The sequence below is a fragment of the Amblyomma mixtum genome, chromosome 8 (genome assembly GCF_055824585.1).
Source record: "Amblyomma mixtum isolate Tamu chromosome 8, ASM5582458v1, whole genome shotgun sequence".
NCBI lineage: Eukaryota > Metazoa > Arthropoda > Arachnida > Ixodida > Ixodidae > Amblyomma > Amblyomma mixtum.
The window spans coordinates 134,792,459-134,806,729 of record NC_143019.1 but is presented as its reverse complement, the minus strand read 5'-3'; the positions used below and the strand labels follow the sequence as shown (position 1 = coordinate 134,806,729).

Sequence of the window (14,271 nt, the reverse complement as noted above, 5' to 3'; positions counted from 1 at the left end):
AGGTGTTATCATCTATTGTACTTTTTTTTCTACAAGACAGGCGCTCCAATGACTAGCGCTCTTCCCGCTGCCACACTACTTCTCTGAGCGGCGCATTAGGTAGGCCACGGCTCGCAGTCAATGCCAGGTTAGAGGAAATAGCTGACACATTGCTTCCTAACGTCAGCAGCTGTATAGGTAAAAATAAAATGAACTTAAGTTTCAGAAGCACAGAGTGAAACAAATGTGTACTGAGCGAGCACGAAATGCTGCCGCAGGACTGAACTGGTGCCTTTAAACACTGCGGCTTTACCGCATAGACCCTTGGAAAGAGGGGCGGTGAAGGGACAAGACTCCCTGCTTCCTCTGCCTGCAATTGCTTCAAGAAATGTCAACTTCATGCTTCGCAATCCTTTCTTCATAATGGCAGACATTTCGCTTAATTGCCTATTTGCCATAGCAATGCAGGAAAAACAACATGTAGTGTTCGCCTGCCCTGAGCCTCACTACATGTATTGCCGAGAAAACGGCCCGGCTAAGACGGAGACCTCCGCGATAACATGCATAATAACTGTTCAGTTATTACAAAACTTTCGAAAAAGTCATAAGCCAAGCTTTAATTTCGACATCTGATGTCACGGTTACGTTATACTGACATGACACACTCGGCGAAGTCCTCCAGTGCTCACTGAGTAATTTTTGACTATCGCTACCAACATATATGCTTTGCCAAAATCAGACCTGTGAAATTACATGCGACACACTCAGCATGTTCCGCAAATGGGAAACAAGCACCCTGGTCATGCCGTGAAGCTCTTTTTTTTCGCCGTCATCCATTCGGCAATGAATGGGGAAGGAAAAAAAGAAAAATAATAAATAACGCTTAGGACATTTACAAATAAAGGGGACAAAAGGGAGAGGCGGCAAAAAGACATGGGGCAGAAATGTCCGCCATGTATCAATTCTGCTGACCGACAGTACCAGGAAGATACATGTCAGGCAAAAGGCGCGAAAAAAAATGTGTTGCGCCTGTCAGTCACACTGATAGCAAAATTGAATGTTGTTACAGGACCTTCAGCTGCGGTGTACTAAAACGTCTCTTGGCGCTGGCGGTATATTATACCCCTGTCACACGGCCAGTTTCAATGGCCATCGAGTCGAGAGCCATCGAGATTTTCGATCGCCATTGAACTCGAGGGAGTTGTGGAGCTGCTACACGGCAAATCTCAATGGCCATTGAAATCGTTCTCGTGTCTTACGCCAAGCTCGTGTGGCGCCACAATCGCTGCTTTCGGTTTCGCGCAAATAACAAAAATATATTGACGAAACTTAACTAAATGTTGAAATACACTTTCTTGCAGTCATAAGGCGCGTTCACACTTGTTCAAAAATCCGGCAAGCGAAGCGGATTCGCTCGCCGCAAAAACTAGGACCTGTTCTCATCTGTTGACGCCCGGGCGAGTTGGAACGGCCGCGCCGCTGCTGCTTCTCGCTTTGCGCACCACGTCGCCGCTCGCGACGTACACAGATACAGTGAGAAAAGAGCATAAATTTATGCTGTCTACGTACCACGAGCGTATGCACGCTTACGTACGCTAAACGCAGGCGCATTCTCACATTGAGTTCAGCGTATGCTAGCAGAGAGGCAAAAATAAACTTAGTCTCTAGTGGCGCCATCTGGTAGTCAAAACGGGAACCATTACTGTCAACAAACCGCCTCTCTTAGGCCTAACAGCGGCAGAATCGTCACTCTAAATAAAAAATAAAGCAAATTTATCACTTATACGTTTTCTTCTAGGCAAGATGAGACGAAGCGAAAGACCGGTGCCCCATTTATGACCAGTGAACGGACAGAAAAAGGCAGCAACAACGAGAATTCAGTCCGAAGCGAGGGGTCCGGCTTTGAAGGGCGCCGCCATGTTTGTTGTCGTTCGAAGCAATGCTAGCAACCTTGGGCAACGCTCGAAGGCCCTCGAAATCTCGATAGAGTTCCGGGCTGCTCCGTCGACTCGATAGACTATTGACTCGATGGCCATTCAAACTGGCCGTGTAGCAGCGCTCGATCGCCTTCGAGTCGATAGGCTATCGATTCGAGGGCCTTCGAAATGCCCGTGTGACAGGGGTATTAGTTTCAGAAATGGGGGCTACACCTTCCCACGCCATGGGCAAAATCATATGGAACTGAAACCATAAAAATCATGGGCGGTAATCTTTGGGGTAAGCTGCAAAAAAAAAAAATCACTTCTTTCTCTAACCACAGAGCGCGTTGAAAAAAAAAAGAGAAAAAGAAAGCTCCACGATTTTTTGTTTAATTAAGGCTTGTGACACTTACAAACAGGCTCAGGTTTGCAACCGAGCCCGCTGTGTGCACCGCCATGCAGCGGAGCTTCCCAAGTGCGCAGTCCACAGGCACTTGTACTCAGTTTTTAACCAGCGAGTGACCGGCGGTGGGAGTCGAACACCCCACCTCCCGCAGCCGAGACGGGCGTCTTAGCCACTACGCCACGACTGCGGTGATTAATCCTTGACATATAAAAGCATTTTCCTCGGCGATAAGACATTTCCTCCTTTCCAGGCGTGACGTCAGACAAGCTAGCGCAGCGCCACCCGTGACCGCTTAAACCGGCTTACTGACGCTTCGTCCATGCGCGACGCTTTTCATGTTGTAGGCGGCCGTCACGTGGTGATAACTGGTGATGTGGTGCTCGTTCCGCCATTACTTCTGACCGTGGTCGTCATTTCGACTTCGCATTATTCGCCAACCTACCCGTCCATAACATCAAGACGATCTTTTACCACCAGATTTTCTAAGGTCGACGGCTTTCCTCGGCAACTGAAGGCTTCGCTTATAGCGCTGGTTCTCCCTTCACACTGGATTGAGCGCCTACCCTTGGGTCCTGCTTGGCCTACGCACTACACTTCGCAATGACTGTTCCACATGTGCAGCAGAGCTGACGTCTGTTGCCACTGCTCGTGTTCCTGGCAAATATTTCGAGCACTCGCCAAGCACACCTGTCGACGTTTCCAACAACGCCGGCCGTCTACGCAGCTCTGTGCGCATCACAGTCGGTCAGCCTGCAGGAAAAGGAGGTTCCTTTTCTGCGCAGTTTATTGAGTACGAGCAGACAGTACGGGGGGTTGGCTTGATGTGATTGCATTTGTTATCCTGTTGTTGTGTTCGTATTTCAAGCAGGAATGATATGTCATAGGTTTCCTTTGCACGCGTGGTAGTGATTGTTGTGTTTCGATTTTGTATTTTCTAACGCTTTTAAAAGCTTCCCTTTCGTGAATAAAAATTCAGTTGATAGTCTGCGCTTGTGTTGTGTCTTCTTGTTCGCTTTGGTCCTCGTTTCTTTTTGCGCAGCTAAGTGTGAATGGTAAGCCGAAACCCTTTACAAGTTTAACAGCGGAACTGTATGTGGCTAGCTCCTGGTGTGAGCGTCTACGTATAGGGCTGGGGAAACTCGCGGTTAACGTGACCTGGCCGTCACCCACAACGAGGAAACGTCCGAGCATGCCCCACACCCGTGTTAGTAGAGGCTTCTAAGTTTTGTAACGTTCAAAAGCACTAATGAGAAAGTGTAATCGTAGAGACATTTTCTTTTCGGCACGGAGCAAGTTTGTGAATGGACTTCTTTCAACTGGGATTTGAAGCGCCTCGGAGTGGCCGGAGGCGACATTTCAAGCGGGCAGACGAAAGATGGACGGATCAATACCCTGTGAGCATTCTTTTACAGTTTTTTTCTGTCGTTGCAAGTGAAAGGCGGAAAAGCCATTTTACGACGCGTGGAAAATGGGCAAGAACGTGAATTAACAAGGTAAAAAGTGTTGCTGGTTAATGCCAGATCTTGTGGCGAAAAACAGCGCTTAAAGGGCAACTGCAGCACTTTTTTGAGAATTTCGCGATATTCAAGGATTCGAATCTAAATAGGCTTTACGTGAAGCATGCCAATTGTTTTTGCACTAGCATTTGAAGTAGTTACGTAATGGACGATTGAATTTTGCGCTGCTGCTCAATGCACTGGAGGTGTGCACGTAAGTTCAGCGTGACGTCACGGAAGGTCTGCCTTACATTACCACTGTCGTCAGCCACAACCTGCCCTGACTCGTTAGACGCTGCCAATCAACTCTCGGCAGGGTTTGCCTTTGATGGCGTTCCTTTTTTTCCTTCAAAGCAGGCGTTTGCGCGTTGGAAATGTATACCGATACCTTCGATGACGTCATCATGCGCCCCACCCCCCCCCCCTCCCAACTTGGCGTTGTGCGCTGCGGAGAACCTTAAAGGTCGTCCGGATTTGAATCAGGGACTACTTCACTATTTCAAGCGCTAAACCAAAAAGACTTCGCATGCTTTACCTGCAAGTTTCACACATTCTATCATCTCAAGCTCGTGTATTTCTAAAACCTATGCAGTTTCCCTTTTAAATCAGAGGCGGCGGCAAACGCGTCGCATCCCCACACTTCTTTGTCTCGTGTAAGCGCTGCTTTTTTGCTGCGAAAATGCGGTATTTATTTTTCAAACATTTTGTATATGCCATCGCTCGAATGGCACCCTTAACACGATGTCACCCTTCGAACATTTCCAGCGTTTCTTTTTTCCTCCACTTGCGAACTTCGGCTGTATATTCACTTGTGGAATTAAAAAAAAAGGTGTTATCATCTATTGTACTTTTTTTTCTACAAGACAGGCGCTCCAATGACTAGCGCTCTTCCCGCTGCCACACTACTTCTCTGAGCGGCGCATTAGGTAGGCCACGGCTCGCAGTCAATGCCAGGTTAGAGGAAATAGCTGACACATTGCTTCCTAACGTCAGCAGCTGTATAGGTAAAAATAAAATGAACTTAAGTTTCAGAAGCACAGAGTGAAACAAATGTGTACTGAGCGAGCACGAAATGCTGCCGCAGGACTGAACTGGTGCCTTTAAACACTGCGGCTTTACCGCATAGACCCTTGGAAAGAGGGGCGGTGAAGGGACAAGACTCCCTGCTTCCTCTGCCTGCAATTGCTTCAAGAAATGTCAACTTCATGCTTCGCAATCCTTTCTTCATAATGGCAGACATTTCGCTTAATTGCCTATTTGCCATAGCAATGCAGGAAAAACAACATGTAGTGTTCGCCTGCCCTGAGCCTCACTACATGTATTGCCGAGAAAACGGCCCGGCTAAGACGGAGACCTCCGCGATAACATGCATAATAACTGTTCAGTTATTACAAAACTTTCGAAAAAGTCATAAGCCAAGCTTTAATTTCGACATCTGATGTCACGGTTACGTTATACTGACATGACACACTCGGCGAAGTCCTCCAGTGCTCACTGAGTAATTTTTGACTATCGCTACCAACATATATGCTTTGCCAAAATCAGACCTGTGAAATTACATGCGACACACTCAGCATGTTCCGCAAATGGGAAACAAGCACCCTGGTCATGCCGTGAAGCTCTTTTTTTTCGCCGTCATCCATTCGGCAATGAATGGGGAAGGAAAAAAAGAAAAATAATAAATAACGCTTAGGACATTTACAAATAAAGGGGACAAAAGGGAGAGGCGGCAAAAAGACATGGGGCAGAAATGTCCGCCATGTATCAATTCTGCTGACCGACAGTACCAGGAAGATACATGTCAGGCAAAAGGCGCGAAAAAAAATGTGTTGCGCCTGTCAGTCACACTGATAGCAAAATTGAATGTTGTAACAGGACCTTCAGCTGCGGTGTACTAAAACGTCTCTTGGCGCTGGCGGTATATTATACCCCTGTCACACGGCCAGTTTCAATGGCCATCGAGTCGAGTGCCATCGAGATTTTCGATCGCCATTGAACTCGAGGGAGTTGTGGAGCTGCTACACGGCAAATCTCAATGGCCATTGAAATCGTTCTCGTGTCTTACGCCAAGCTCGTGTGGCGCCACAATCGCTGCTTTCGGTTTCGCGCAAATAACAAAAATATATTGACGAAACTTAACTAAATGTTGAAATACACTTTCTTGCAGTCATAAGGCGCGTTCACACTTGTTCAAAAATCCGGCAAGCGAAGCGGATTCGCTCGCCGCAAAAACTAGGACCTGTTCTCATCTGTTGACGCCCGGGCGAGTTGGAACGGCCGCGCCGCTGCTGCTTCTCGCTTTGCGCACCACGTCGCCGCTCGCGACGTACACAGATACAGTGAGAAAAGAGCATAAATTTATGCTGTCTACGTACCACGAGCGTATGCACGCTTACGTACGCTAAACGCAGGCGCATTCTCACATTGAGTTCAGCGTATGCTAGCAGAGAGGCAAAAATAAACTTAGTCTCTAGTGGCGCCATCTGGTAGTCAAAACGGGAACCATTACTGTCAACAAACCGCCTCTCTTAGGCCTAACAGTGGCAGAATCGTCACTCTAAATAAAAAATAAAGCAAATTTATCACTTATACGTTTTCTTCTAGGCAAGATGAGACGAAGCAAAAGACCGGTGCCCCATTTATGACCAGTGAACGGACAGAAAAAGGCAGCAACAACGAGAATTCAGTCCGAAGCGAGGGGTCCGGCTTTGAAGGGCGCCGCCATGTTTGTTGTCGTTCGAAGCAATGCTAGCAACCTTGGGCAACGCTCGAAGGCCCTCGAAATCTCGATAGAGTTCCGGGCTGCTCCGTCGACTCGATAGACTATTGACTCGATGGCCATTCAAACTGGCCGTGTAGCAGCGCTCGATCGCCTTCGAGTCGATAGGCTATCGATTCGAGGGCCTTCGAAATGCCCGTGTGACAGGGGTATTAGTTTCAGAAATGGGGGCTACACCTTCCCACGCCATGGGCAAAATCATATGGAACTGAAACCATAAAAATCATGGGCGGTAATCTTTGGGGTAAGCTGCAAAAAAAAAAAAAATCACTTGTTTCTCTAACCACAGAGCGCGTTGAAAAAAAAAGAGAAAAAGAAAGCTCCACGATTTTTTGTTTAATTAAGGCTCTAGACACTTACAAACAGGCTCAGGTTTGCAACCGAGCCCGCTGTGTGCACCGCCATGCAGCGGAGCTTCCCAAGTGCACAGTCCACAGGCACTTGTACTCAGTTTTTAACCAGCGAGTGACCGGCGGTGGGAGTCGAACACCCCACCTCCCGCAGCCGAGACGGGCGTCTTAGCCACTACGCCACGACTGCGGTGATTAATCCTTGACTTATAAAAGCATTTTCCTCGGCGATAAGACATTTCCTCCTTTCCAGGCGTGACGTCAGACAAGCTAGCGCAGCGCCACCCGTGACCGCTTAAACCGGCTTACTGACGCTTCGTCCATGCGCGACGCTTTTCATGATGTAGGCGGCCGTCACGTGGTGATAACTGGTGATGTGGTGCTCGTTCCGCCATTACTTCTGACCGTGGTCGTCATTTCGACTTCGCATTATTCGCCAACCTACCCGTCCATAACATCAAGACGATCTTTTACCACCAGATTTTCTAAGGTCGACGGCTTTCCTCGGCAACTGAAGGCTTCGCTTATAGCGCTGGTTCTCCCTTCACACTGGATTGAGCGCCTACCCTTGGGTCCTGCTTGGCCTACGCACTACACTTCGCAATGACTGTTCCACATGTGCAGCAGAGCTGACGTCTGTTGCCACTGCTCGTGTTCCTGGCAAATATTTCGAGCACTCGCCAAGCACACCTGTCGACGTTTCCAACAACGCCGGCCGTCTACGCAGCTCTGTGCGCATCACAGTCGGTCAGCCTGCAGGAAAAGGAGGTTCCTTTTCTGCGCAGTTTATTGAGTACGAGCAGACAGTACGGGGGGTTGGCTTGATGTGATTGCATTTGTTATCCTGTTGTTGTGTTCGTATTTCAAGCAGGAATGATATGTCATAGGTTTCCTTTGCACGCGTGGTAGTGATTGTTGTGTTTCGATTTTGTATTTTCTAACGCTTTTAAAAGCTTCCCTTTCGTGAATAAAAATTCAGTTGATAGTCTGCGCTTGTGTTGTGTCTTCTTGTTCGCTTTGGTCCTCGTTTCTTTTTGCGCAGCTAAGTGTGAATGGTAAGCCGAAACCCTTTACAAGTTTAACAGCGGAACTGTATGTGGCTAGCTCCTGGTGTGAGCGTCTACGTATAGGGCTGGGGAAACTCGCGGTTAACGTGACCTGGCCGTCACCCACAACGAGGAAACGTCCGAGCATGCCCCACACCCGTGTTAGTAGAGGCTTCTAAGTTTTGTAACGTTCAAAAGCACTAATGAGAAAGTGTAATCGTAGAGACATTTTCTTTTCGGCACGGAGCAAGTTTGTGAATGGACTTCTTTCAACTGGGATTTGAAGCGCCTCGGAGTGGCCGGAGGCGACATTTCAAGCGGGCAGACGAAAGATGGACGGATCAATACCCTGTGAGCATTCTTTTACAGTTTTGTTCTGTCGTTGCAAGTGAAAGGCGGAAAAGCAATTTTACGACGCGTGGAAAATGGGCAAGAACGTGAATTAACAAGGTAAAAAGTGTTGCTGGTTAATGCCAGATCTTGTGGCGAAAAACAGCGCTTAAAGGGCAACTGCAGCACTTTTTTGAGAATTTCGCGATATTCAAGGATTCGAATCTAAATAGGCTTTACGTGAAGCATGCCAATTGTTTTTGCACTAGCATTTGAAGTAGTTACGTAATGGACGATTGAATTTTGCGCTGCTGCTCAATGCACTGGAGGTGTGCACGTAAGTTCAGCGTGACGTCACGGAAGGTCTGCCTTACATTACCACTGTCGTCAGCCACACCCTGCCCTGACTCGTTAGACGCTGCCAATCAACTCTCGGCAGGGTTTGCCTTTGATGGCGTTCCTTTTTTTCCTTCAAAGCAGGCGTTTGCGCGTTGGAAATGTATACCGATACCTTCGATGACGTCATCATGCGCCCCACCCCCCCCCCCCTCCCAACTTGGCGTTGTGCGCTGCGGAGAACCTTAAAGGTCGTCCGGATTTGAATCAGGGACTACTTCACTATTTCAAGCGCTAAACCAAAAAGACTTCGCATGCTTTACCTGCAAGTTTCACACATTCTATCATCTCAAGCTCGTGTATTTCTAAAACCTATGCAGTTTCCCTTTTAAATCAGAGGCGGCGGCAAACGCGTCGCATCCCCACACTTCTTTGTCTCGTGTAAGCGCTGCTTTTTTGCTGCGAAAATGCGGTATTTATTTTTCAAACATTTTGTATATGCCATCGCTCGAATGGCACCCTTAACACGATGTCACCCTTCGAACATTTCCAGCGTTTCTTTTTTCCTCCACTTGCGAACTTCGGCTGTATATTCACTTGTGGAATTAAAAAAAAGGTGTTATCATCTATTGTACTTTTTTTTCTACAAGACAGGCGCTCCAATGACTAGCGCTCTTCCCGCTGCCACACTACTTCTCTGAGCGGCGCATTAGGTAGGCCACGGCTCGCAGTCAATGCCAGGTTAGAGGAAATAGCTGACACATTGCTTCCTAACGTCAGCAGCTGTATAGGTAAAAATAAAATGAACTTAAGTTTCAGAAGCACAGAGTGAAACAAATGTGTACTGAGCGAGCACGAAATGCTGCCGCAGGACTGAACTGGTGCCTTTAAACACTGCGGCTTTACCGCATAGACCCTTGGAAAGAGGGGCGGTGAAGGGACAAGACTCCCTGCTTCCTCTGCCTGCAATTGCTTCAAGAAATGTCAACTTCATGCTTCGCAATCCTTTCTTCATAATGGCAGACATTTCGCTTAATTGCCTATTTGCCATAGCAATGCAGGAAAAACAACATGTAGTGTTCGCCTGCCCTGAGCCTCACTACATGTATTGCCGAGAAAACGGCCCGGCTAAGACGGAGACCTCCGCGATAACATGCATAATAACTGTTCAGTTATTACAAAACTTTCGAAAAAGTCATAAGCCAAGCTTTAATTTCGACATCTGATGTCACGGTTACGTTATACTGACATGACACACTCGGCGAAGTCCTCCAGTGCTCACTGAGTAATTTTTGACTATCGCTACCAACATATATGCTTTGCCAAAATCAGACCTGTGAAATTACATGCGACACACTCAGCATGTTCCGCAAATGGGAAACAAGCACCCTGGTCATGCCGTGAAGCTCTTTTTTTTCGCCGTCATCCATTCGGCAATGAATGGGGAAGGAAAAAAAGAAAAATAATAAATAACGCTTAGGACATTTACAAATAAAGGGGACAAAAGGGAGAGGCGGCAAAAAGACATGGGGCAGAAATGTCCGCCATGTATCAATTCTGCTGACCGACAGTACCAGGAAGATACATGTCAGGCAAAAGGCGCGAAAAAAAATGTGTTGCGCCTGTCAGTCACACTGATAGCAAAATTGAATGTTGTTACAGGACCTTCAGCTGCGGTGTACTAAAACGTCTCTTGGCGCTGGCGGTATATTATACCCCTGTCACACGGCCAGTTTCAATGGCCATCGAGTCGAGAGCCATCGAGATTTTCGATCGCCATTGAACTCGAGGGAGTTGTGGAGCTGCTACACGGCAAATCTCAATGGCCATTGAAATCGTTCTCGTGTCTTACGCCAAGCTCGTGTGGCGCCACAATCGCTGCTTTCGGTTTCGCGCAAATAACAAAAATATATTGACGAAACTTAACTAAATGTTGAAATACACTTTCTTGCAGTCATAAGGCGCGTTCACACTTGTTCAAAAATCCGGCAAGCGAAGCGGATTCGCTCGCCGCAAAAACTAGGACCTGTTCTCATCTGTTGACGCCCGGGCGAGTTGGAACGGCCGCGCCGCTGCTGCTTCTCGCTTTGCGCACCACGTCGCCGCTCGCGACGTACACAGATACAGTGAGAAAAGAGCATAAATTTATGCTGTCTACGTACCACGAGCGTATGCACGCTTACGTACGCTAAACGCAGGCGCATTCTCACATTGAGTTCAGCGTATGCTAGCAGAGAGGCAAAAATAAACTTAGTCTCTAGTGGCGCCATCTGGTAGTCAAAACGGGAACCATTACTGTCAACAAACCGCCTCTCTTAGGCCCAACAGCGGCAGAATCGTCACTCTAAATAAAAAATAAAGCAAATTTATCACTTATACGTTTTCTTCTAGGCAAGATGAGACGAAGCGAAAGACCGGTGCCCCATTTATGACCAGTGAACGGACAGAAAAAGGCAGCAACAACGAGAATTCAGTCCGAAGCGAGGGGTCCGGCTTTGAAGGGCGCCGCCATGTTTGTTGTCGTTCGAAGCAATGCTAGCAACCTTGGGCAACGCTCGAAGGCCCTCGAAATCTCGATAGAGTTCCGGGCTGCTCCGTCGACTCGATAGACTATTGACTCGATGGCCATTCAAACTGGCCGTGTAGCAGCGCTCGATCGCCTTCGAGTCGATAGGCTATCGATTCGAGGGCCTTCGAAATGCCCGTGTGACAGGGGTATTAGTTTCAGAAATGGGGGCTACACCTTCCCACGCCATGGGCAAAATCATATGGAACTGAAACCATAAAAATCATGGGCGGTAATCTTTGGGGTAAGCTGCAAAAAAAAAAAAATCACTTGTTTCTCTAACCACAGAGCGCGTTGAAAAAAAAAAGAGAAAAAGAAAGCTCCACGATTTTTTGTTTAATTAAGGCTTGTGACACTTACAAACAGGCTCAGGTTTGCAACCGAGCCCGCTGTGTGCACCGCCATGCAGCGGAGCTTCCCAAGTGCACAGTCCACAGGCACTTGTACTCAGTTTTTAACCAGCGAGTGACCGGCGGTGGGAGTCGAACACCCCACCTCCCGCAGCCGAGACGGGCGTCTTAGCCACTACGCCACGACTGCGGTGATTAATCCTTGACATATAAAAGCATTTTCCTCGGCGATAAGACATTTCCTCCTTTCCAGGCGTGACGTCAGACAAGCTAGCGCAGCGCCACCCGTGACCGCTTAAACCGGCTTACTGACGCTTCGTCCATGCGCGACGCTTTTCATGTTGTAGGCGGCCGTCACGTGGTGATAACTGGTGATGTGGTGCTCGTTCCGCCATTACTTCTGACCGTGGTCGTCATTTCGACTTCGCATTATTCGCCAACCTACCCGTCCATAACATCAAGACGATCTTTTACCACCAGATTTTCTAAGGTCGACGGCTTTCCTCGGCAACTGAAGGCTTCGCTTATAGCGCTGGTTCTCCCTTCACACTGGATTGAGCGCCTACCCTTGGGTCCTGCTTGGCCTACGCACTACACTTCGCAATGACTGTTCCACATGTGCAGCAGAGCTGACGTCTGTTGCCACTGCTCGTGTTCCTGGCAAATATTTCGAGCACTCGCCAAGCACACCTGTCGACGTTTCCAACAACGCCGGCCGTCTACGCAGCTCTGTGCGCATCACAGTCGGTCAGCCTGCAGGAAAAGGAGGTTCCTTTTCTGCGCAGTTTATTGAGTACGAGCAGACAGTACGGGGGGTTGGCTTGATGTGATTGCATTTGTTATCCTGTTGTTGTGTTCGTATTTCAAGCAGGAATGATATGTCATAGGTTTCCTTTGCACGCGTGGTAGTGATTGTTGTGTTTCGATTTTGTATTTTCTAACGCTTTTAAAAGCTTCCCTTTCGTGAATAAAAATTCAGTTGATAGTCTGCGCTTGTGTTGTGTCTTCTTGTTCGCTTTGGTCCTCGTTTCTTTTTGCGCAGCTAAGTGTGAATGGTAAGCCGAAACCCTTTACAAGTTTAACAGCGGAACTGTATGTGGCTAGCTCCTGGTGTGAGCGTCTACGTATAGGGCTGGGGAAACTCGCGGTTAACGTGACCTGGCCGTCACCCACAACGAGGAAACGTCCGAGCATGCCCCACACCCGTGTTAGTAGAGGCTTCTAAGTTTTGTAACGTTCAAAAGCACTAATGAGAAAGTGTAATCGTAGAGACATTTTCTTTTCGGCACGGAGCAAGTTTGTGAATGGACTTCTTTCAACTGGGATTTGAAGCGCCTCGGAGTGGCTGGAGGCGACATTTCAAGCGGGCAGACGAAAGATGGACGGATCAATACCCTGTGAGCATTCTTTTACAGTTTTTTTCTGTCGTTGCAAGTGAAAGGCGGAAAAGCCATTTTACGACGCGTGGAAAATGGGCAAGAACGTGAATTAACAAGGTAAAAAGTGTTGCTGGTTAATGCCAGATCTTGTGGCGAAAAACAGCGCTTAAAGGGCAACTGCAGCACTTTTTTGAGAATTTCGCGATATTCAAGGATTCGAATCTAAATAGGCTTTACGTGAAGCATGCCAATTGTTTTTGCACTAGCATTTGAAGTAGTTACGTAATGGACGATTGAATTTTGCGCTGCTGCTCAATGCACTGGAGGTGTGCACGTAAGTTCAGCGTGACGTCACGGAAGGTCTGCCTTACATTACCACTGTCGTCAGCCACACCCTGCCCTGACTCGTTAGACGCTGCCAATCAACTCTCGGCAGGGTTTGCCTTTGATGGCGTTCCTTTTTTTCCTTCAAAGCAGGCGTTTGCGCGTTGGAAATGTATACCGATACCTTCGATGACGTCATCATGCGCCCCACCCCCCCCCCCTCCCAACTTGGCGTTGTGCGCTGCGGAGAACCTTAAAGGTCGTCCGGATTTGAATCAGGGACTACTTCACTATTTCAAGCGCTAAACCAAAAAGACTTCGCATGCTTTACCTGCAAGTTTCACACATTCTATCATCTCAAGCTCGTGTATTTCTAAAACCTATGCAGTTTCCCTTTTAAATCAGAGGCGGCGGCAAACGCGTCGCATCCCCACACTTCTTTGTCTCGTGTAAGCGCTGCTTTTTTGCTGCGAAAATGCGGTATTTATTTTTCAAACATTTTGTATATGCCATCGCTCGAATGGCACCCTTAACACGATGTCACCCTTCGAACATTTCCAGCGTTTCTTTTTTCCTCCACTTGCGAACTTCGGCTGTATATTCACTTGTGGAATTAAAAAAAAAGGTGTTATCATCTATTGTACTTTTTTTTCTACAAGACAGGCGCTCCAATGACTAGCGCTCTTCCCGCTGCCACACTACTTCTCTGAGCGGCGCATTAGGTAGGCCACGGCTCGCAGTCAATGCCAGGTTAGAGGAAATAGCTGACACATTGCTTCCTAACGTCAGCAGCTGTATAGGTAAAAATAAAATGAACTTAAGTTTCAGAAGCACAGAGTGAAACAAATGTGTACTGAGCGAGCACGAAATGCTGCCGCAGGACTGAACTGGTGCCTTTAAACACTGCGGCTTTACCGCATAGACCCTTGGAAAGAGGGGCGGTGAAGGGACAAGACTCCCTGCTTCCTCTGCCTGCAATTGCTTCAAGAAATGTCAACTTCATGCTTCGCA

General features: G+C 47.9%; 1 protein-coding gene across 1 annotated transcript in view; it reads right to left on the bottom strand.

Moving 5' to 3' along the window:
* The window catches only part of LOC149334536 (uncharacterized), a 148,812-nt gene that overhangs the window by 14,724 nt on the left and 119,817 nt on the right, over positions 1–14,271 (bottom strand). The gene's annotated exons all lie outside the window — the stretch shown is intronic.